Here is a 25,346-nt window from a genome sequence, read left to right as displayed (position 1 = left end):
CTTAAATAACAGGTGCTATAATGTTTCCCAGTTTTGGAGGTTGGAGCTCCAAGATTAAGGTGCTGGCAGGGTTGGTTTCTGGCGAAGCCTCTCTCCCTGGCTTGCAGATGGCTGCCTTCTTACTGTGTCCCCACATGAGCTTTTCTTTGCACAATCACACTCCTTTTGTCTCTTCTTCTTACAGGACACCCAGTTCCAGTAGATTAGGGCACCACATTTAACCTTAATAACCTCCAGAAAGGCCCTATCTCCAAATACAGTTACTTTGGGGATTAGGGATTCAATGTATGAATTTGGTGAGGAACATAATTCAGCCCGTAACATGCTGTCTGCCTCATGCCCTTGCCCTGGCACTTTGAAGTTCTCATTGGCCTCGGAGAAGGTGCAACCGAAGCCATGATGGTTAAAGGCTTCTTTCCACCATACTTTTCCATGGGCTGCTTCGTGTCTTAAAATTCATCAAGCATCGCTTTGCTTTAGGTATATTCCTTCTTGCGTTTATTCTATTCCTTGTTCTAGAATGCCTTTCCCCATCTTTCCATGTCCACATCATACCTGTATCTCTGATCCAGCCTGTCCTAGTCCCCCCAGTGGAAGTCCTCTTCTCAGCCGAGCTGCACAGCACAGTGTGTTCCCTTCAGCACATTTCATTTTCTCAGTTTTATACCAGTTCATGCCTCAACTCTGCTCGGAGTTTCTGGGGTCTCACAACTAGTTCTGATTCATCCTTGTCATCACTGCAACCCTTCTGCAGCACAGTGTCTTATTCTACATTTAATCTTAAAAAATGTGTTGAATGAGTAAATGAAATATCAGTTCCTGCCAGTGACAACCAGATTGGGGTTGCGGGATCAGGAAGGGTAAACATCAAACTTTGTGGTTCTCCATGGAAAAGTGAGATTTCAGAGGGCTTTTTTTTTTTATATTTTCTATATTTCTGAATTATTTTAATTTTATGATACATATGCATAACTGTCTTATTTTTACCCCATTCCTGTTGAATGCAATAACTTTTTAATTAAAAAATATCAAAGATTTCAAAAAAATTTTTAAAGGGGTAGGTGAGAGAGCGAACATTGATGTTAGGAAGCATGGTATTACACTTAAAATGCATTTTCCATGTGAACAAGAAAATAAAAAAGGAAGGCTTTGTAGGTACCTTTGGAAGTATTGACATATACAGAAGCACTCATCCTAAAAAATAATTACAAGATTTGTAGAATTATATGACCACTTAGACTATGTGCATGTACAGCTGATAAAAATGAAAACTTAAAAAAAAAAAAGTTGTAGGCCAGGTGCAGTGGCTCATGCCAGTAATCCCAACATTGTGGGAAGCAAAGTCAGGAGGATCACTTGAGCCCAGGAGGTTGAGACCAGCCTGGGCAATATGGAGAAACCTCACCTCTACTGAAAAATACAAAAATTAACCGGGATGATGGCATACGCCTGCAGTCCTGGCTACTTTAGAGAAGAGGGGAGGCTTGCTTGAGCCCAGGAGGTTGAGGCTACAGTGAGCAGTGATTATACCACCAGCCTGGGTGAAGGAACAAGACCCTGTCTCAAAAAAAAAAAAAAAAATTACTGCACATGAGAAACGCCTTATCCTTTTTTTAGTATTGAAAAAATGTTAAGTATATGCAATACAATCCATCTTGAATACAACTTTTTCCCCATATTGAGCCTGCAACTTACATCTCTTATTTTCATCTTCTGGTCTTTACCACCAGATTTAAAGCCATCTCAAGTTCCAGGAGATACAAGAAAAAATAGAATTTGTTTTTAAAATTAACAAGAAGGCTGGCTGCAGTGGCTCACACCTGTAGTCCCAGCACTTTGGGAGGCTGAGGCGGATGGACGAGGTCAGAAGATCGAGAACATCTTGGCCAACATGGCGAAACCCTGACTCTACTAAAAATACAAAAAATAGCTGGACATGGTGGCACACACCTATGGTCCCAGCTACTTGGGAGGCTGAGGCAGGAGACTTGCTTGAACCCAAGAGGTGGAGGTTGCAGTGAGCTGAGATGGCACCACTGCACTCCAGCCTGGTGATGGAGTGAGACTCCGTCTCAAAATAAATAAATAAATAAATTTAATTAAATTAAAACGCATAAAACTTTTCAGTCATAATTAGGAGGAGATAAATTTTAGTAGAGTCGGCCAGGTGCGTTGGCTCACGCCTGTAATCCTGGCTTTGGGAGGCCAAGGCAGACGGATCACCTGAGGTCGAGACCGGCCTGGCCGACATGGAGAAACCCCGTCTCTAGTAAAAAAATATAAAATTAGCCGGACATGGTATTGGATGCCTATAATCCCAGCTACTCAGGAGCCTGAGACAGGAGAATCGCTTGAACCCAGGTGGCAGAGGTTGCAGTGAGCCCAGATGTCGCTGTTGCACTCCAGCCTGGAATAAGAGTGAAACTCCATGTCAAGAAAAAAAAAAAAATTTATTAGAGTAAATGGTAACATGTTCTGAAAAAAAAAAAGAAGGTCAAATCTATTTCAGAACATGCCTTCAGGTTTGTATAGATACCATTAGGATTATCTATACAAAGCTGAATTCACACACACATACACACACATTTATACCTTTAGGATTCTCTACAGAAAGCTGAATTCACACACACACTCCTACTAAAAGCTGTAGATATTTATGCTCATTACACTTCACAATGCATATGTGTGGAACCTAAAACTATTGTTAGCTTGTTTTGCTCTGCTCTGAGCACAGAGTAGAAATGAATCCAGAGAAGAATGAAGTATGCTTTCCCAGAGTCCGCCCTGCCACATAACACAGTGAATCTTGTCCTCTGGGAGAGGAGCTCGCCATTTAAATTCAGGGAACAGATTCTCAACACTGGTAAGCTATTTTTAGCTCAAGCTGTGGCTTAATGTGGAAACCACGCAGTTGAGGTCTTGCCTTTTTCTTGGATTGACTTTTTTTTACGGCAGTAGAAAGCTATACATATGGAAAAGTAGTTCTCCACATGTAGCATTTTAAGCAGTCTTGATGAATATATCATTCCAAAGCTGGTTGAAAAAAATATTCATGCTGGAGCTTTGGAAGTCTTATTTATCCATAGACTGTGGTTGGTTTAAATTTATCATGTATGGTCCTGAAAAAAAGGAAGATGCTCTTAATTGGTTTATTTAACGACGGTTTTGGGGGATAGGCCAACCTGTACAGCAGCCTGACAGAGCAGCAACCTCACCTTGAAGTCAGCTGCCTGGCCTGGGAGGTCTGACCAGACTAAAGAAGTGGAGGGTCCCTTGGCTTCCAGAACATGCAAAGCTCATGCTCAAAAGGACCCTCTAGGTTTTAGGGCAGTTAGGACACCTATTCTGTCAGCTCTGATGACTTCGTGGTTGCAGTAACTTTGTCTATTAGGTTAGTTTAATTCAAATTAAAGATTAATTAAAATAAACAAATTAAAAATTAATTTCTTTAGTCATGCTAGCCTGATTTCAAGTACTCAGCCTCTTGGGGTCAGTGGGCTACCATATTGGACAGTGTAGAGCATTTCTATTATCACAAAAAATTCTCCTGGACAGCACTACTCTATACCAATGACAAAATAACATTAGGCAGTTTTATGAAAAGCAAGAGATGAGGTGTCAAGAGACCTAGACTTTGGTCCTAACCCAGCCTCTTTTCTTTTTGACAGACACAAACATTTAAAATAGTGCTATTTTAAGCACTTTATAAAGTACTTATTAACATCATTTAATCCTCATAAAGTCTTATGAGCTGCTACAGTTATTTTCACTTTCTAGATAAGGGGACTGAGGCACAGAGCAGTGAAGTGCTTGCTGAATCAGTAGCGGTGGAGCTAAGATATGAACCCTGGCACTATGCCTTCAGAGTCTTCGGTGTTAACCACTACTTCATGCTACTTAATGCTGCCTCTTGGAAAATCCGTGTGATCTAGGAGCATTTCTTCACCACTGTATTCACCTGTCAAATAAAGAAAGCAACTGAATTTCATCTATGGTCCTTTCCACTGTGAATGCTCTGAAATTAATTCTTGTATATGGTTGTTACTGAGTGCCTACTTTGGTTAGGGAGTATATTAGATGCTGGATATAAATTGATTAACAGAACCGACATGGTGCCCTTATATTGAGAGTAGGAGACATTAACCAAACCCACAAATACATGGGAAATTGTAATGAGGAGCCATGTAGCAAAGGATGGGTTCTGGATACAGAAAGCGTTCAATGAGATTTGACCCAGAGACCAGTCATGGCTCTTGTGAGCGGGTGGAACAGGGTGATGTGGCCAACACTGAGAGGAAGGGAGCTCTTGGGCTAGCCTCCACCACCCCACCTGCTGCTCCCAGGGACAGTCGGCCATACCTACACACCTCCCAAGGCGGTCAGTTTAGCACCTCCGTGGAGTGGGGGACAGGAGTAAGAACATGGAGTTGGAAGCTGCTAGTGAACAAGACCCCAGAGAAAGAAAATCTGCCACTCTTTCTCCTGGCTTGCCCAGATTCCTGTCTCCTGGGCAACCACTGTATGTGTCTACCTCAGAGTTTAAAAAGGAAGCAAGCTAACATATGGAATGGGGATCAGAAACAATTTGGGTTCCAGCCTGAACATAACTCATTCGAAGGGGATCGCTTCACACATGCTTATGTCAGGAATGTCAGCCTATGACAAGGCAAATGTGTGCAAAGACTCAAATAGTGAATTCAGGTAGGAAACTTCATGCTGGAGATTTGCCTTAGGAATTCCGGCTACAAAGATTTTGCTCCAGAAAGGGACTGATTCTCAACTTTGTACATGAGAAATGGAAAAAAAAAAAAAAAGAGCAAATAGGAAACCCCTTCTGGAGAGGCGTTTTTCCCCCTCTGCTTTTCTACCGTGTGTTTTCCTCAATGCTCAGGCCTTGCTTTCTTTCTCTTTGGCAAAGTCCTTCTATGGCGTGACTTTAACGAGTCCATCAGTAACTGGCCAGCAGGAAGACATCCTAGTCAGGCCTTGAACCTGACTACATGAATAAGAGGAAAGGTTCCTTCTGAGAGTTCACTTCTGAATAAGGGCGCTGCTCAGCGGAGAAACTGCTCCTGCAGAAGAATCTCACAGCCAGGATTGCAAATCCGGTACTGACAGTGACGCAACAGGTGACAGAAATGAGTGAGCTGGGCAGGTCCAAGGTAAATCGGGGATTTTTGACAGCTTCTACTTCTCCAGCTACCTGTGGCTCAATTTGTTTTCCTATTTTTTTCTCTTTTTGCAAAAAAAAAAAAAAGAAGGCTGGGCACTGTGGCTCACACCTGTAATCCCAGCACTTTGGCAGGCCGAGGTGAGAGGCTCGCCTGAGCTCTGGCATTTGAGACCAGCCTGGGCAACATACTGAGATCCTATCTTTAAAAAATAAAATAAAATAGAAATTAGCGGCGCACATCTGTTGTCCAAGTTACTTGGGAGGCTGAGGTAGGAGGATCGCTTGTTCCCAGAAGGTCAAGGCTGCAATAAGCCGTGATTGCATCACTGCACTCCAGCTTGGGTGACAGAGTGAGGCCCTGTCTCTTAACAAAAAGAAGTCAGAATTCTGTATTTACATGTGAAATGTGGGCAACCAATATTGTATGCCAAGTGGTATAAAAACACATCTGCAGGGGCAGATGTGATCTTTTGCTTGCTAAGGCTTGATAGTCTAGTTATATCTAAAGAAAGAGGCCGCCAGTGTGAAGGAGGGTGGCCAGAAAAAAGAAAAAACAAACAAACAGGGAAGGGAGGGCCACAGAGTGCATGGAGGCCCAGGGTCTGTAACACTGCAAGCCCCAGTGAGAGAGCGCACCAATCCACTCCAAGGAGTAGTTGCATATTGAGTTGTCTGTGCGGAGATTGCCTGGGATGATCTTGGCTCGGCATCGGCCCCTGGGGTTCCCACCTGACTCTCTTCACTCGAGCTTGGTGCTCAGAAGCTACTTCTGCTTGTAATTTGGCTCCCCAAGATCTGCCCACAGACAGAGAATGCCAGTATGAACATCCAGTTTATTTGGTAGTGTTATTTCACGTTCTAAAATAATAAATGGGCATTCTGATTTTACAGATTCATCTCTTTTGGTTAAATTAAAAGTTCTCCAGATCTCCACCACCTAAGACAATGATGATTCCATTTCTGCATAATCATTTTATCAATGTCAATGAAAAAGGCAAAGTGCCATGTGCATATATATGCACAGACCTGGAATCATCCACTTTTCCAAGGAGACTTGGTTTCTTGAGTGGGAAATGATATTTAAAGGCCACAAGATGTGCTGTCATCACTTCTAGGACTTTTCAGTGGACAGAGCTATGAAATACATATTTTTGGAAATTTTTAAAAAATCACAGGCTCACATTGATATTTCCAATTCAAATTTAACATTACAGGAATATATATATATATATATATATATATATATATATATATATATATATATATACATACAGGCTGAGAGAGAGGTTTAGAGTCCCAACAATATTAACATAGTTATTGCTTTCTTCTGCAACATATAAAACAGTTTTGAAATAATACTGATATTACTATCAACAATAAGTATTTAATACATGAATTTTATGATTACTTTGCAGTTCTTTTGTCATTAGAATATATTCCATTGAGCAAATATATCAAAATGCTGTGTTAATGACTTCAAGTAATTATTTTCTACGTAGTTATGTTACTAACTTGATATAGAATTAAAAACAATAAAATATGTATTTCAATTCTTTTAAATTGGAGATTATCTTTCCTTTTTGACTGAATTTTATCTTTGGATATGTGAAATATTAACAAGATACTAAAACTATATGAAGTATACTCTCAGAAGAATAACTTCCATCTGCATTTTTATTGGTTTTGATTTATCTTTTCAGTTGCTTTTTCAAATGTAAGCAGATAGCTATTCATTTTAACCCTTTCTGCTTCTTGTACAGCACTGAGATCACAAGAGCCTCACACTGCCCCGGCTCCTGCCTCTCCAGTGAGGGGTCATCCATGGTGGCATGTTTACCATGGATCTGTGTGGGTAGGAGCACTGTGGATATACAAGAAAATGTCGGCCGGCCATGGTGGTTCACACTTGTAATCCCAGAACTTTGGGAGGCTGAGGTGGGCAGATCGCTTGAGTCCAGCAGTTCGAGACCAGCCTGGGCAACATAATGAGAACCTGTCTCTATGTTTAAAAAGTTAATAAAGGCCAGGTGCGGTGGCTCACACCAGTAATCCCAGCACTTTGGGAGGCCAAGGCAGTTGGATCGTGAGGTCATGAGTTTGAGACTGGCCTGATCAACATGGTGAAACCCCGTCCCTACTAAAAATACAAAAATTAGCCAGGCGTGGTGGTGCATGCCTGTAATCCCAGCTGCTCAGGAGGCTGAGGCAGGAGAATTACTTGAACCCAGGAGGCAGAGGTTGCAATGAGCTGAGATTATACCACTGCACTTTATCCTGGGTGACAAAGCAAGACTTTGTTTCAAAAAAAAGAAAGTTAAAAAAGAAAATGTCTATATTTGTCATTTCCATTTGGATAATTTCAGTTAAAATTCATGATGTATAAAGCCAAAACATGGCCAAGCACAGTGGCTCATGCCTGTAATCCCAGCACTTTGGGAGGCCAGGGTGAGTGGATTACCTGAAATCAGCAGTTTGAGACCAGCCTGGCCAACATGGTGAAACCCCATCTCTATTAAAAATATTATAATTAGCTGGGCAGGGTGGCCAGCACCTGTAATTCCAGCTACTCCGGAGGCTGAGGCAGGAGAATCTCTTGAGGTAGAGGTTGCAGTGAGCCAAGATTGCACCACGGCACTCCAGCTGGCCAACAAGAGCGAAACTCCAGCTCAGGAAAAAAAAAAAGCCAAAACATGAGTGTTCTTGAACTAACTCTGCTGCCAAACTTCCCTGTTTCTGTTCTCAGTGCTTCAACGCTCCCAGCCTCTCAGTATCAAAATTGATCAACTTGGACTTTCCATTTTGTTTAGTCCTCATAGTCTCAGTCACCAAAACGTGGTTATTCATTCAGTCAACATTTTTTGTGCATTAACTATGTGCCAGTCACATGATGGACAAGACATGAACTGTGATTCCAAGGAACATACATTGCAGTGGAGAAGACGCGAGAGTAATTAACTGATCCCAAGATGGTATAAAGTGCTGTTGAAATAAGCAGGAACGGGAGTAGAGAAAACCGTCATCAAGTGGGACTTCACAGAGGAGGTGTCTGAGCTGAGTTTGGGGATGGGGGAGAGTGGGAATAAAATTTCATCACAAGAACAATGGGATGATGGTGGTAGAAGAGCACTCCAGGCAGAGGGAGCTGGAGGCAAATGAAAGTAGGATGTGTTCCAGAAACTACAGATTTTTCAGTATGCCTGGAGTGTCACCATTTGACAGATAAAGAGCCAGAGGCCTAATGACAATGAATTTTTGTCTACTCACCATGCTATGCTACAAGTCTTTCTTTCTTTCTTTCTTCTTTCCTTCCTTCCTTTTTCTTCCTTCCTTTCTTCCTTTCTTTCTTTTTTTCTTTCTTTCTCTCTTTTTCTTTCTTTCAGTGAACCCACTGAGAACACTTTTAAGGATTTATTTAAAAACTGTGTGGTAATTTCATCAGAATCTCATTTTGAAAAGATCAGCTTGGACATTGGTCAAAGAATGGAAGAGCTGAAGGAAGGAAAAAGCAGAGGCAAGACTAATGCAATGATTTAGGGAAGCAATGAGGAATGCCTCGCCTAGGCTAGTGGTAGAAAAGATGGAGGGAAGAAAACTTATTTAAGATGCATGAAGGAATGGAAGTGATAAGACTTGGCCGATGGGTGGTGGCTCTAGGATACTCTCAGGTTCCTAGTTTTAGTTTGGGCAGCTAGGCAGGTGCTGGTACTATTTCCTCAGAATGGGAACACAGAAGGAGAAGCAACAGGTTGGAGGATGAGGAGCCATGATGAGGAAAAAGCATTCATTCAACAGATATCTGTTCAGCATCTATTAACTACCAGGCACTATGTTCTTTAGGCAGTGAGCAGCAGATTGTAAGACGGGAGGAAGTCCAGAGCTTATTTATAATAGAGAGAGAATTAGAGAGGGTAATGAGAAAAAATGAGCAAGAGAAGAGCAAAGAAATGAGTGTTAATGGGGATGAGAGGATGCAGCTAGGATTTGGGAAGCATGAAGACAGTAACTGACTTCAATCTAAACAGGATGTTGACCTAAAATCACTTCAGCGTCAATGACTTCTGAAGCCCCAGAAAGTGTCAGAGGCTGGTGAACTGAGTTCATATCCATTCTTCTTTTATAAAGCCTGTTTTGCCATCCTTCCTTTTTCATTGTCATTGCTCTCACCAAAACTTGTTTTCTTCCTGTTCTTTTAATTTATGTGTATTTCTCCTCCTTTTTGTTTGTATTTTTTATTTCAAAATATTTTTCCTTCTTTGTATTAGATAAACAAAAAGAACACATTTTAAGCATCATGCATGATTCCATCACACAAAGATAAATACTGCTAATGTTTTAGGGTAATTTTTCATATTTCTTTTCTTTCCTTTTTTTGGAGACAGGGTCTCACTTCATCACCCAGGCTGGAGTGCACAATCTCAGCTCATTGCAGCCTTGACTTCTTGGGCTCAGGTGATCCTCCCACCTCAGCCTCCCAAGTAGCTGAGACTATGGGCGTGTGCCACCATGACTGGCTAATTTTTTGTTTTGAGACAGGGTTTTGCCATGTTACCCAGGCTGGTTTCAAACTCCTAAGCTCAAGGAATCCTCCTGCCTCAGCCTCCCCAAGTGCTGGGATTACAGGTGTGAGCCACTGAGCCCAATCAATTTTCCTTTTTTTGTTCTAATGGAGAAAGAGAGAGAAATTTACAAAAAGGATATTCAGTGTGATGTAATCTCTCCCTCTGCCCTTAAAAATTCCTCTATAACATCACTTTTAATAGCCTCATGTTACTCTACTTTATGAAGTAGTTTTCAATTTTTAGTGTTAAGAATAAGATCAGGCCAGGTGCAGTGGCTCACGCCTGTAATCCCAACACTTTGAGAGGCCGAGGCGGGCGAATCACCTGAGGTCAGGAGTTCGAGACCAGACTGGCCAACATGGTGAAACCCTGTCTCTACTAAAAATACAAAAAATTAGCTGGGCATGGTGGCAGGTGCCTGTAATCCCAGCTACTCAGGAGGCTGAGACAGAGAACTGCTTGAACCCAGGAAGTGGAGGTTGTGGATTGCAGTGAGCTGAGATCACACCACTGCACTCCAGGCTGGGCGACAGAGAGAGATTCTGTCTCAAAAAGAAAGAAAAGAAAAGAATAAGATCAATCATTTCAACATTATGCCATCTTTTCCCTTCTCCAAGTTCATAATACTTTTGTTAATGACATTTATTTTACTTCTTAGCATTTTCTTTTTTCTTTTCTTTTTTTTTTTTTTTTGAGACACACTCTCGCTCTCTCCCAGGCTGGAGTGCAGTGGCGTGCTCTCAGCTCACTGCAACCTCTGCCTCCTGGGTTCAAGCGATTCTCCTGTCTCAGCCTTCTTAGTAGCTGGGATTACAGGCGTGTGCCACCATGCCTCGGCCTCCCACAGTGCTGGGGTTACAGGCATGAGTCACTGCGCCCCGCAGCTTATGATATTTCTGTACTACCATTTAACTTTTTAATAAATCTGTATCTTAATTTTGCCAATTATTGCTTATATAAATCAGCTTAGGTTAGCTATGCAGCAGTAACAGATATCCTCAAAATATCAGTGGCTTAAATGACAGCAACAAAAAAGACTTATTTCTCACTCCTATTTCATGCTGGCTGCAGGTTAGCTGTGGACCGGCTTCATGTGCTCTTCACTTTGGGATCCAGGCTGAAAGGTCAGCCTCTGCCTGGGACATGCTATTCTTTCGGTAGGGAGAAAAGAGCAATGGTGGAAATCATGTGATGACTCAAAGCTTTTGCTCGAAAGTGTTGTGCAGCACTCCCGCTCATTTTATATATATATACACACACACACACACACACACACACACTAGCCAAAGCAAGTAACATAATCAAGTTGTGATGTCAGTGGGTAAATAAGTATAATTCTTTCACATGGAGAAACATTAACTCATTGATAGCAGGAATAAAATCTACCTCAGCTCTAAATTCCTGTGGATATGTATATTTGTACACTCTTTATATATCATAGTTATAAGGCAGCTGAATTTTGTAAGGTAAAATCATTAAATAGATTTATTTTTCTCACTGTCTTTTAAATCTTCATGAATCTTATTCCTTTCTTCCCTTCTCTGACTCTGGATATTATCTGATGAAGATCTGAAAGTCTTTCTTTAAATTTTGAGGTACTATCTATCACAGAGCTTCATTTTCATGACTTAAGAAGCTCGGTTTCATCAAAAACCAGACTTTATCTCCCATTCAGTTTAAAGCTCCTTCTGTCTTCCATAGCTCTCTGTCAGATCTATGCTTGGAGCTTTGCATTGAGAGCGTCTGCTTTTCTCCACTTGTTCTGCAGCTTCCCCCAGTTGCTCTGTTTGACACCATATTGGTATAGGCCCATAACAGGGGCACAGGTGCTGGCTCTGTCTCTCCAGGAGTGTTGCTACTGACTGCAGGTTAGCTATGGATCAGCTTCATGTGCTCTTGACCTGGGACCTAGGGTGAAGCATCAGCCTCTGCCTGGGACATGCTATTCTTTTGGTAGGGAGGAAAGAGCAATGATTTGAAGCAATGGTTTTAGTTGTTTGAAGACTCCCTGCCAGAACCTCCCACTGCACAATTCCTTAATGTGGGCAAGCCTCCTCCAGCTGACCCCACAACTGATTCCACAGCCTGCTTCTGGCTTTACACCCCAGAGCCACTTTCTCTTAGGTTTATCTTGTCAGGCAGACAGAGCTCTAGAATGAAGATGCTTTAAGAAGGCTCACACAGGCCACCTACTGCAGCATCCAGTCTGGTCCACTAGAAATATTCAGACTTTTACCACCATCAAATTCTGAAAATGCTGGCTCTTTTTTCACTATAGCCTTCACTCCTCACGCTATTATCCGGAGCAGCTCTTGTCTTTAGACTTAGAGTTAGTCTCTAGGTCCTCCAAACGCCGGGAGAGACATGGCAAGTTCTCTGAAATGGTCTCTTAGAGCTCCTCATCTCACTAAAGTTGGGGGTGGGATAGAAAGATTTCAATGCATAGTGTTCTAATAACTATTTCCAAAAGTGATTCTTTTTTTTTTTTTTTTTTTCTTTTTTGAGACAGAGTTTCACTCTTGTTACCCAGGCTGGAGTGCAATGGCGCGATCTCGGCTCACCGCAACCTCCGCCTCCTGGGTTCAAGCAATTCTCCTGCCTCAGCCTCCTGAGTAGCTGGGACTACAGGCGCGCACCACCATGCCCAGCTAATTTTTGTATTTTTAGTAGAGACGGGGTTTCACCTTGTTGACCAGGATGGTCTCGATCTCTTGACCTCGTGATCCACCCGCCTCGGCCTCCCAAAGTGCTGGGATTATAGGTGTGAGCCACCGTGCCCTGCCATAATTATTTTTATAAAACTTTACCTTTTTCTCGTATCTAAGAAATCTGTGTAAAAAATCTATTTTTTAAAAGCACAGGCTCACAAAAAAGCAAACAATACTAGAAAATTCAGAATTTTGATGTGAGAAGAATGCAAAAGATTGTAATACTAAAGGAAAGCAGTTATGAAAACTCGACTGTCCCACTCATCCCTGGAAACTGACTATGATGACCTGGGAACAAAGTCTGCTGGGAAAGATCTGGGCGCTCTGAAATCAGAGCCCCTCCCTTTTTCAGTTCCATTGAGCTTTATAGTTAATCTTACAGGCAAAAGAAAGCAATGTAGAGGCTCGGGAGTAGTATTTTGAATCTTGGCTTTGAGCAAATGAAAACCAGATCAAACAAGTTTGGCTTGTGATTCATTCCATGATTTAAGGCCACTGTCCTTTAATTTAATCCTTTGAATGCAGCCACGTAGGTTTGCAACCTTGTATTTGGATAATGAGCCAACCCACCATGGAAGTTGAAGCCTGTGTCTGGGGCTACTTGCTGGCACTAGATAATACTGGGTGCTGTGACATCATGCTTCCAACAGTGTTAATTATAAGCGTCTTGGAATAGAAACAAATGGAACAGAAAATCAAAGCTGTTCTTAATTCACCACTAGAGAACAAATGGCAGGCCACGTCTGAGTATGACAGAGGCTGTCTTTGTTGGAGGTAAAGCTGTGGAGCTAGGGACCAGCTATTGAAGACCAGGAAACTTTAATGGACGATGTCATTGATAATAGGAATTTTTTTCTAATATTTTATTGTGAAAAATTTAAACATTCCAAAAAGTTGATAATATGTGGTGACTACATACTCACCACTTAGATTCTATAATTAACCTTTTGCTGTATCTGCATTATTGCATACCTGTTCATCTGTTTATCCTTCTCTCCATCCATCAATCCATCTGATTTTTCAGTACTTCAAAGTAAGTTGCCAAAAATCAGTATATTTTACCACTACGCCTCGAAGTACTTCAGCGTGCTTATCATTCTTTGTTCAATATTTATGGGTTTCATTAGGTAAAATATACATACAGTGTAATGTACAAATCTTAAATGTACCATTTGATAAGTTTTAACAAATTCAGATTGGGCGTGGTGGCTCACACCTGTAATCCCAGAACACTTGGGTGGGAGGATCACTTGAGGACAGGAGTTTGAGACCAGCCTGGGCACCCGAGCAACCCATCTGTATAATAAGAAGAAATTAACCAGCATCTTGGCATGTCCCTATAGTCCTAGCTACTTGGGAGGCTGAGGTGGGAGGATGGTTGGAGCCCAGGAGTTTGAGGTTACAGTAAGCCATGATCAGACCACTGCACTCTAGCCTGGATGACAGAGCAAGGTTCTGTCTCTAAAAAAATAAATTCAAAATGAAGATAAATACAAATGCATATACCTGGAACACTGAGTTTTAATCTCTGATTTAAATGACTGTATTTTACTCTGAGGGCTACATATGTCACCTAATCAGAAGATTTTACTGAAGTTCAGAGTATTTTTTTCCAAAAGCTTAAATATCAAAGACCACTAGAAGGACAGACTACAGGCTACCACTGCCTACTCGATTTTCCTATCTCTTCCTTAAGTAAACATAGCAGCAAGAGCAGACTAGAAAATATGGTGATGAAGATGTTCACGATAGCAACCAAATACAAAACATCTCAGAACAGGCCAGGTGCGGTGGCTCACACCTGTAATCCCAGGATTTGGGGAGGCTGAGGTGGGTGGATCACTTGAGGTTAGGAGTTTGAGACCAGGCTGGCCATCATGTGAAACACCAATTCTACTAAAATACAAAAATTAGCCAGGCATGGTAGCGGGCACCTGTAATCCCAGTTACTCAGGAGGCCGAGGCAGGAGGATAGCTTGAACCCAGGAGGCAGAGGTTGCAGTGAACCGAGATGGTGCCACTGCACTATAGCCTGGGCAACAGAGCGAAACTCACTCTCAAAAAAAGAAAAAAAATTCAGCTCAAAATAAGTTTATAAGAGAAACGTGACATAAATAAAGAAATGCTATATTTCCTTCATGATAAAAGAAGGTTTTAATAATGTGAAAACAATACCATATCCCTCAGTAGAAAGTTTAATTGTAAGAATACCAGTTCTCTTAACTTAGACTTCAGACCATTCCAACTGAAATATCAATGACATATACTAGTAGGAATTTTTCTTCAAAATATGACAAAATGGTTATGAAATTTATGACAGAAAGACCTAAGATGGAATAATAATGGAAGGCCTAACTCCGATTAAATAAGCTTATGTGCAATAATCACAGCAAGAGATGGTGGTGCTTGGGATAAAGAGGTAATATTGGAAGCGGCGAGAAGAGGCCAGATGCTAAACTTCTTAAAGGCAGGGCAAACAGAGTCTCATGGTGGATGCTAAACTTCTTAAAGGCAGGGCAAACAGAGTCTCATGGTGGATGCTAAACTTCTTAAAGGCAGGGCAAACAGAGTCTCATGGTGGATGCTAAACTTCTTAAAGGCAGTGCAAACAGAGTCTCATGGTGGATTGAATACACAGCATGAGAAAAAGAAAGGACTCAAAGGTGACATCAAGCTTTTGACCTGAAATATTTACTGAGATGTGGAAGACAGGGGAAGAGATTATCAGGAGTTTGATTTTATCTATTTTAGATTTAGATGCCTATTAAATGTCCAAGAGGAAATAAGAAATAGGCAATTGGGACCAGACATGGTGGCTCACGCCTGCAATCCCAGCACTTTGGGGGCCAAGGCGGGTGGATTACTTGAGGTCAGGAGTTCAAGACCACCCTGGGCAACATGACAAAACCCCCATCTCTACCAAAAAAAACAAAAACAAATCCCCAAAATTAGCCATGTGTGGTGGTGCATGCCTGTAGTCCCAACTACTCAAGAGGCTGAGGTGGGAGAATCACTTGGGGCTAAGAGGCAGGGGTTAAGTGAGCTGAGATAGTGCCACTGCACTCTAGCCTGGGTGACAGAGCTAGAGACTGTCTCAAAAAAAAAAAAAAAAAAAAAAAAAACATAGTCAATTGGTTCAGTATCTGGGTCTGGAGTTCAGAGGATTGACAAGGCCCAGGTCTAGGCTAGATTTATAAATACAAAGTAAGATCACCTAGGGAGCAGCTGTAAAGAAAGAGAAGAGATCTGGAAGCTGACAGCATGGCAGACAAAGGGAGGTGTTGCCCAGATTCCCCTTCAGGGAAAAGCTTTTTACTCCTGCCTGTAGGCTGCCTCCAGCTACCTGCTACTTTCAGAGCTGACTCAACTGAGACAGCCACCTCATCCAAGGTTCCACCCATTCAGAGGGAGCTAAATCCAGAGACTGGGGAAGGCTGAGGTGTAAAAACAACCATTTTTGCCCAGTTCAACTCAGAGCAATGGCGTATGTTCCAGAGTACCCACTGGGTAGACCGTAGCTTTGTTGGGCTGCCTTGCAGTTTAACTTCTCCCTCTGACCATTCCTGCTTTCACTCTCTTGCCTTCAGAGCTTTGGTGTCTAAGATACATCTTGTACCCTAAACTCTATCCAGTATCTGCTTCCTGAGAACTAAACCTGTAACATGTAACATTGTGTACACATATGCTTGTCACATTTTCTTCATCCTTTCATCCATCAGCCAACACTCAGATTGTTTCCACAAGTTAGCCAATGTTAATAAAGCTGCAATAACACTGGTCAGTGCGTAGCTCTTTGAGATACTGATTCTATTTCCTGTGGATATATTCCCAAAAGTGGGATTGTTGGATCATAAGGTAGTTCTCTTTTTAATTTGTGGGAAAGCTTCATACTGTCTTTCATAGTGGCTGTGCCAATTTACAATCCCATCAACAGCATATAAGATTCTCTTTTCTCCACATCTTTGCCAACATTTGTTTTTTTACTTTTTGGTTAATAGCCATATTACTGACTGTGAGATGATACGTTATTGTGGTTTTGCTTCGCATTTTCCTGATGATTAGTGATGTTGAGAATCTTTTTATTTATCTGTTGTCCAATTGTATGTTTTCTTTGGGAAAATGTGCTCATTTTTTAATCTTTTATTTTTAATACTACCAAGTTGTATGTTCAGTAATTGCTCTGGCTAGGACTTTCAGAACTATGTATGAGTTCCTTATATATTTTGAGGGTTAGCTCCCTATTAGATACATGGTTTGCAAATTTTTCTCCCATCCCATAAGTTGCCTTTTCATTTGTTAATTGTTTCTTTTGCTGTGTGGAAACTTTCTGGTTTGACATAGTTTCATTAGTTTATTGTTGTTTTTGTTGCCCATGCTTCTGGTGCCACATTCAGGAAATCATTGTCAAGACCAATGTTAGGAAGCTTTTCTTTTATATTTTCATGTAGGATTTTTATGATTTCAAGTCTTATGATTAAGTTTTTAATCCATTTTGAATGCATTTTGTGTATGATGTAATATAAGGGCCTGATTTCCTTCTTTTCATGTAGATACCTAGTTTTTCCAATGTCGTTTACTGAAGATTCTATCCCTTCTCTGTTATATATTCCTTGTGCCTTTAGACAAAGACTATTTGACTATGTAAGAATGAGTTTATTTCTGGGCGCTCTATTGCTTTCCCTTGGTTTATATGTCTGTTTTTATGCCAGTGCCGTAATGTTTTGATTACTATAGCCTTGTACTGTAATTTAAAATCAGTTAGTGCAATGCCCTCACTTTTGCTCTTCTTTCTCAAGATTGCTTTGACTACTCAATGTCTTTTGTAGTTCCATACAAATCTTACAATAGTTTCTTCTATTTCTGTGAAAAAATGCCGTTGGAATTTTGCTAGGGCTTGCGTTGAATGTGTAGGTCACTTTGAGTTAGTATGAACATTTTTATTTTTTTTTTTTGAGACGGAGTTTCGCTCGTTACCCAGGCTGGAGTGCAATGGCGTGATCTCGGCTCACCGCAACCTCCACCTCCTGGGTTCAGGCAATTCTCCTGCCTCAGCCTCCTGAGTAGCTGGGATTACAGGTACGCGCCACCATGCCCAGCTAATTTTTTGTATTTTTAGTAGAGATGGGGTTTCACCATGTTGACCAGGATGGTCTCGATCTGTTGACCTCGTGATCCACCCACCTCAGCCTCCCAAAGTGCTGGGATTACAGGCTTGAGCCACCGCGCCCGGCCCCTAGTATGAACATTTTAACAATGTTAATTCTTCCAGTCCACAAACACAAGATGTCCTTCCATTTATTTGAATATTCTTGAGTTCTACATCAGTGTTTTATTGTTTTCAGGATTCAGATCTTTCACTTCCTTGGTTAAATCTATTCCTCAGTATTTTACTTTTTATGCTACTAGAAATAGGATTATTTTCCTAATTTCTTTTTTTGAAAAGTTCATTATTAGTGTGTAAAAATGCAACTGATTTTTGTATGTTGATTTTGTGTCCTTCAACTTCAATGAATTTGTTTAGCAGTTCTGAAGTCTTTAGTTTTCTGTATGTGAGATCATGTCATATGCAAACAGAGACAGTTTTACTTTTTTTCCTGATTGGATGCTTTTTATTTATTTTTCTTGCCTAATTGCTCTGGCTAGGACTTCTAGAACTTTGTTAAATAGAAGTATTAAGAGGGCTCATCTTTGTCTAATTCCTGAATTTAAAGGAAAAACTGTTGGTTTTTCATTATTGAGTATGATGTTCACTGTGGGTTTGTCATATATGGCTTTTATTATGTTGAAGTATATTCCTTCTAAAGCAATTGTTGAGAATTTTTATCATGAAAGAATGTTGGCTTTTGTCAAATTTTCTTCCCGCATCTTTGGAGATAATCTATGATTTCTGTCTTTCATTCTGTTAATATGGATTATTGTGTATTTTAACCATCCTTGTATCCCTAGGAAAATTCCACTTGATAATGGTACAATCCTTTTAATATCCTGCCTGTGTTAATCTGTTTGCATTACTATAAAGGAATACCTGAGGCTGGTATTAATTTATCAAGAAAAGATGTTTATTTTGGCTCACAATCCTGAAGGCTGTACAGGAACCATGGTGCCAGCATCTGCTCCTGGTGAGGGCCTCAGGAAGTTTCCAACCATGGTGGAAGGTGAAAAGGGAACAGGCACGTCACATTATAAAAGCGGGACAAAGAAAGCAAGAGAGGAGGCACCAGACTCCCTTAACCAGCTCTCACGTGAACTACTAGAGCAAGAACCCACTCGTTACCCTGGGGATGGCACCAACCCATTCATGAGGCCTCTGCCCCCACGACCCAAACACTTTCCACTAGGCCCCACCTCCAACAGTGGGGATCACATTTCAACACTGAATTTGAGGGGACACACATCCAAACCAGCTGAATTTGATTTGTTACCAGAGGGGTTTTGTTCATTAGGTATATTGGCCTATAGTTTTCTTTTCTTGTAGAGTCCTTCTCTGGCTTTGCTATCAGGATAACGCTGGCCTCATGAAATGAATTTGGGGAAGTACTTTCTCCTCTTCAATTTTTGGGAAGAGTTTGGTATTAATTTTTCTTTAAATATTTTGTAGAAGTCACCAATGAAGTCATCAGGTTCTGGGCTTTTCTTTGTTGAGAGAGAGTTTGTTTTTGTTTTTTGAGACTGTCTTCCTCTGTCACCCAGGCTGGAGTGCATTGGCACAATCTCAGCTCACTGCAACATCCGCCTCCCAGGTTCAGGCGATTCTCCTGCCTCAACCTTCCTAGTGGCTGGGATTACAGGCGCCTGCTACCACACCCGGCTATTTTTTGTGTTTTTAGTAGCAACTGTGCCTGGCAGAGAGATTTTTGATTACTGATTTATTCTTATTCTTTACTGATCCTTCATATTTTCTATTTCTCTGTGATTCAGCCTTCAAAGGTTGTATGTTTCTAGGAGCATATCCATTTCTTCTAGTTTTCCATTTAGCTGATGTATAGTTGTTCACAGCAGTCTCAGCGTTCTTCGCGTTTCTGTGGTGTCAGTTGTAATGTCTGTTTTGTTTCTGATTTTATTGGAGTCTTCTCTAATTTTTTAAAAATTTAGTCTAGCTAAATGTTTGCCAGTTTTGTTTATCTTTTCCAAAACCAACTCTTACTTTTGTTGATCTTTTCTATTGCTTTTTGTCTTTATTTCATTTATTTCTGCTTTGATCTCTATTATTTCTTTTTTCTTTTCTTTCCTTATTTTATTTTTTGAGATAAAGTCTCAGTATATTGTCCAGGCTGGTCTTGATGTCCTGGGCTCAAGCAATCCTCCCTCCCACTTCAGCCTCCCAAAGTGCTGGGATTACAGGCCTGAGCCACTGTGCCAGATATGATCTTAATTGTTTCTTTCCTTTTGCTAACTTCGGGATTAATTTGTTCTTTTTCTAGTTGCTTGAGTTGTAAAATGAGGTTATTTATTTTAAATTATATTTTGTTTTTTTTGAGGGGGGGCTTGGGTTTTTTTAAGACACGGTCTTACTCTGTCACTGACAGGCTGAAGTGCAGTAGCATGATCATAGCTCACCGCAACCTTGAACTTCTGGGCTCAAATGATACTCCTGCCTCAGCCTCCCAAGTAGCTAGGTCTGTAGGTGTGCACCACCATGGCTGGCTAATTTTTAAATTATGGCGCCCAGGCTGGTTAGGTCTGTTTTTGTTGTTGTTAATGTAGGTGTTTATTGCTATAAACTTCCCTCTTAGAACTGTGTTCGCTACATCCTGTAAGTTTCTGTTGTTTCCAATTTGGTCTTAAGATGTTTTCAATTTTCCTTTTGATTTTTTCTTTGACCCACTGGTTGTTCATGAGTGTTTGTTTAATTTTTACATATTTGTGAGTTTTCCAGTTTTTCTCCTATTATTGATTTTAATTTTTATACCATTGTGATTGGAAATGATACTTGATATAACTTTAATCTTCTTAAATTTATTAAGATTAATTTTAACATACGATCTATCCTGGAGAATCTGCCATGTGAACTTGAAAGGAATATATATTCCATTGCTGTGTGATGGAATGTTCTGCATATGTCTATTAGGTTCTTCTAGTCTAATGTGTAGTACAAGTCTAATGTTTCCTCATGTTTTATAATAGAATGACTGTTGAAAGTGTAATATTAAAGACCCTACTATTCTTGTATTGCTGTTTATGTCTTTCTGAGTTCTTTAACATTTGCTTTATAAATTGAGGTGTTCTGATGTTGAGTGCATATATATTTACAATTGCTATATCCTTTTGATTAGTTGACTTCTTTACCATTATATAAATGCCTTCTTTGCCTCCTGTTATGTTGTTGACTTTATCGTCTCATGTAAGTATAGCTACCTGTGCTCTCTTTTGGTTTCCACTTTCATGAAATATCTTTTCCATTCTTTCATTTTCAGCCTATGTGTTCTTAAAGCTGAAGTGAGTTTCCTGTAGGCAGCATATAGTGGCATCTTATTTTTAATCAATTTTGCCTCTTCACATCTTCTGATTAATTTAATCCATTTACATTTAAAATAATTGTTGATGAGTCAGTGCATACTATTGCCACCTTGTTTGTTGTCTTCTGACTGTTTTGTAATGGTATTGTTTCTTCCTCTTTTGATGTCTTCTTCTGTGATTTGATTGGTTGCTTTTTTGGTTTGGCTTGCTTTGGTTTTTGTAGTGGTATGCTTGATTTCATTCTCTTTGTGTCTTACGCATCTACTATAGGCTTCTGCTTTGTCATTACCATAAGGCTTACAGATAACATAGTTATAACAGTCTATTTTAAGTTAATAAAAACTTAACTTCAATTACACAAAAACTCTACTCTTTACTTCCCCATTTTATGTTTTCGATGTTATAATTTACTTCTTTTCATATTGTGAATCTGTTAAAAGATATTATAGATGTTATTTCTAAATACTTTTGTCTTTGTATTACAGATACAAATTATTTACATACCACCATTACAGTTTTACAGTATTCTGAATTTGACTACATATTCACTTTTGCCAGTGAATTTTATACTTCCATGTTTTCATGTTGCTAATTAGTTTCCTTTTGTTTAAGCTAGAAGAACTTCTATAAGGCAGGTCTAGTGGTGATGAACTCCCTCAGGTTTTGTTTTTTAAAAAAGCCTTTATCTCACTTTCATTTCTGAAGAACAGTTTGGCTAGATAAGTATTCCTAGATGAATTTTTATCTTTTAACACTTCAAATATATCATTCCAATTTCCTGGCCTGCAAGGTTTCTGCTGAGAAATCCACTGATAGACTTATGTGGGTTCCTCTGCATTTAAATAGTCACTTTTCTCTTGCAATTTCTAAAATTTTCTCTCTCCTTCCTTCCTTCTTCCTTCCTTCCTTCCTTCCTTCCTTCCTTTCCTCCTTCTGTCCCTCCCTCTCTCCTTCCTTCCTTTGCTTCCTCTTCCTTCCTTCCATCCTTCCTTCCTTCCTTCCCTCCCTCTGTCCCTCCCTCCCTCCTTCATTCCTTCCCTCCCTCCTCCTCCTTCCTTCTTTCTTTCCTTCCTTCCCTCTCTCCCTCCCTCCCTCCTTCCTTCCTTCCTTCCTTCTTTCCTTCCTTCCTTCCTTCCTCTCTTTCTTTCTTTCTTTCTTTCTTTCTTTCTTTCTTTCTTTTTCTTTCTTTCTTTCTTCTCTCTCTTTCTCTCTTTCTTTCCTTCCTTTTATTTTTGGAGATGGGGGTCTCACTCTGCCACTCAAGTTGGAGTACTGTGGCATGATCTTGGCTCACTGAAACCTCTGCCTCCAAGGCTCAAGCAATTGTCCCACATCAGCCTCCCAAGTAGGTAGGACCACAGGTGTGTGCCACCATGCCCAGCTAATTTTTTGTATTTTTGGTAGAGATGGGGTTTTTCCATGTTGCCCAGGCTGTTCCTGAACTCCTGAGCTCAGGCAATCCACCCACCTTGGCCTCTATTCTTTCCTCTGAGACAGAGTCTTACTGTCTTGCCCATGTTGGTCTCTAACTCCTGAGCTCAAGTGATCCTCCTGCCCCAGCCTCCCACGTAGCTATGACACATACTATCATGCCCAGCTAGCTTTCAATTTTTTTTGTTTGCCTTCAGCTTTTGACAGTTTGATTTGTGTGTCTTGGTGAAGTTCTTTTTGAGTTATACTTGAATGAGAATCTTTGAGCTTCATGGTTACAGATATCTATATCTTGCCGAAGATTTAAGAATTTTTCAGAATTTTCCTTCCTTCCTTCCTTCCTTCCTTCCTTCCTTCCTTCCTTCCTTCCTTCCTTCCTTCCTTCTTTTCTTGATTCCTCTCTCTCTCTTTCATTCATTTGTTCATTTGTTTCTTTTCTTCTCTGTTTTTTCAGATGGAATCTTGTTATGTTGCCCAGGGTGGTCTCAGCCTCCTGGCTTCAAGCAATCCTCCCACCCCAGCCTCCTGAGCAGCTGCGATTACAGGCATGTGCCACACACAGCTGGTGATTCTTTCTCCCTCCCTTCATCTCTCTCTTTCCTTCCTTCCCTCCCTCCTTCCTTCCTTCCTATTTCCTCCTTCCTTCTTCAGATAATACGGTAAACTAAGTGATTTACTGTATGCTTGTTTCACTTGGCCACAAGTGAACACAGAAATGGTTCAGAATGCCACAGGTCCAGGGCAAAGAACAAATATGGACTGTTTTGGGTATGAGCTAGGTGGATCTCAGAAGTGGTCTCAGTGATCAGATGGCAATGGAAGTTCTAGATCCATTGAGACAAGCATGCAATCCAATAACTTGTACTAGCACCCCCATTCTCTAGCATTCCATGTTTCTGTTCCTGTGGCCTCCAGGGGTGCACAAGCTAGTGAATTCCTTGGACCTCTGCCTCATCTTTCTTCTTTTGGGCTTCAGCCTGTGCATTAACTTCTTCCTCCATTTGGTTTTCATGGCAAAACCTTCCATGGAGGTTTCCAAGATGACAGTGCTAAGGCTGGGAGCTGGTGATTATTTCTTTAAATAAGCTTTTCCTCCTTTCCTTTGTCTTCTTATTCTGGGACTCCTATAATTTATATATTCTTTTGCTTAATGGAGTCCCATAAGTCCTAAAGACTTTCTTCACTTTTTTCATCCTCTTTTCTTCTGAGACTGGATAATTTCAAAAGACCTGTCCTTGAGTTTATAGATTCTTTCTTCTGTTCGATTGAGTCTGCTGTTGCATTTTATTTTATTGCCTTTAACTCCTCTTTAATAAGATTTTCAGATTCTTTTCAGGAAAGTGGCTAAAACTTTTGTTTAAGGAGCAGGGCTGACAACAGCAGACATTTAAGGCCACATTATAATATTTACCCATTAGCCCTGTCTTCTTCCTGACTGTCTTAATGCCTCCTACCCATCAATCCAACCAAGAGAGAGTATCTAATGCCAGGCTGTTTCCAGTCCTCCCTTGCAAGGACACACTGTGTATGTCACTCATGGCACTGCTTTTTGCATGTCTTCCTCAGGAGTTCCAGGGTCGAGGCCCTCTTGAAAGCTAGTCATCACAGTGATGTCTCCGAAAAGGTAGGCCATGGACTGTCTGTTGTGGATCCTCCGGGTTGCTTCGGAAAGAATCAAACTGATATCCACAGTCTTTATCTTGGGACACTGCAGCTTCTGTACCTCATAAGGGATGCGATTAGTCACCAACACCTCATCTCCGGAGGACTCCTCAATCAGGCGGGGGCCTCTGCAGAAAGGATGCCGTGGGTGGCCATGACATAGATCTTGTCGGCGCCTCTCCGTGAGGATCTCCGTGGCCTCAACAGAACTCTCCACATCATCAGTAATGTCATCCATGATGATTGCGATGCGGCCTCCAACAGTTCCAACCACAGTCATCAGCGGCTTCTCTTTGGCCGTCATCAGCGGCAACCCCAGTCCCGGGTGCACAGTAGCGTTTTTGACCGTGGATGGAGGGTGGGGGGTGGCGGCAACCATCGTCCATGTCCAGCTCCGGCACTGAGCTTCCCCGCGGATGACGGCCAAGCCGAGACGCCGCTTCCCAGCACAGGACTCGGCCCTGTTTGCAGCTTCAGGAGACTTAGCTGCAATGACTGCATTTCTGTAATTTGGAATTTCTTCCTGGATAGACTGAAGCAGGAAAGGTGAGGCTCTGAGGTTGTCCACGGGAAAGCTGAGAAAGCCGTGCATTTCCTTTGATGAGGACCCACAGTGATAATGCGAGTTAAAGCGGCTTTCGCAGCGTGGACGCGAGGCGCTTGCAGCGGTGGAACCGTCTTCCCCACGTTGCTCTGCGTGCTGCAGGGAGGTGGGGATGACCCCAGTGAGATCCCTGGCGCAGGCGTCTTCAGTGCAGAAACCGTGACCAGCGCCTCCGTCGCAGCTGCGTTCACACCTCTGGGTATTGTCTGTGTAATCAAAGTATCTTGGCCACGAACAGATTCTTTCAATTCAGCTCGTTTCTCCGTTGGTCTCTTGGTATTCAACAGACTTCTCCAGTTCAGCACCGAGGGGCTCGGGGATGCGCTTGGCGGCTCTGTGAAGACTCGGTCGCGGGTGCCAGCGGGGTTCACGGCCCGCGGGGGGGAGCGGGGGCGGCAGCAGCAGCTTCTGAGGCATCGTCCGGCCCCGCGCGGGGCAGTACCTGGAGCGCTCTGACCGCGAGACCCGTGATCCGGTGGGGAAGGCCTGAGAAACTCGGGGCGGCGGGAGAGCTCCGAGGTCCGCCCCGTGTGCCCCACGCCACGGTCTGCGGCGGCCGAGCCCTCGCTGCGCCCCAGAGGCAAGGTCTTTATTGCATCTTTTATTTCAGACACTGTATTCCTCAGTTCTAGGACTTCTATTTGGTTCTTTTTACCTAGTTGTCTGTCTGTGTTCTCTTATATTTTGTTGAGCTTCCTTAAAAACAACCTGAATTCCTTTATAGGCTCTTTGTAGATCTTCATTTCTTTGGA

The 25,346-nt window shown here is 41.6% G+C and overlaps 1 long non-coding RNA gene and 1 pseudogene across 1 annotated transcript in view; one reads left to right on the top strand and one right to left on the bottom strand.

The window, feature by feature from the left end:
• Positions 1 to 6,339, top strand: part of LOC103788142 (uncharacterized) — a 45,370-nt gene extending 39,031 nt beyond the window's left edge. The window contains exon 4 of the long non-coding RNA XR_013527018.1: positions 3,778 to 6,339. This is a non-coding gene — a long non-coding RNA (uncharacterized LOC103788142). The remainder of the gene's footprint in view (positions 1 to 3,777) is intronic.
• Positions 6,340 to 23,862: 17,523 nt separating this feature from the next.
• Positions 23,863 to 25,065, bottom strand: LOC100405313 (phosphoribosyl pyrophosphate synthase-associated protein 1 pseudogene; annotated as a pseudogene).
• Positions 25,066 to 25,346: the final 281 nt, after the last annotated feature.

The sequence above is a fragment of the Callithrix jacchus genome, chromosome 15 (assembly GCF_049354715.1).
Source record: "Callithrix jacchus isolate 240 chromosome 15, calJac240_pri, whole genome shotgun sequence".
NCBI lineage: Eukaryota > Metazoa > Chordata > Mammalia > Primates > Cebidae > Callithrix > Callithrix jacchus.
This window is presented reverse-complemented; position numbering and strand designations above follow the sequence as displayed.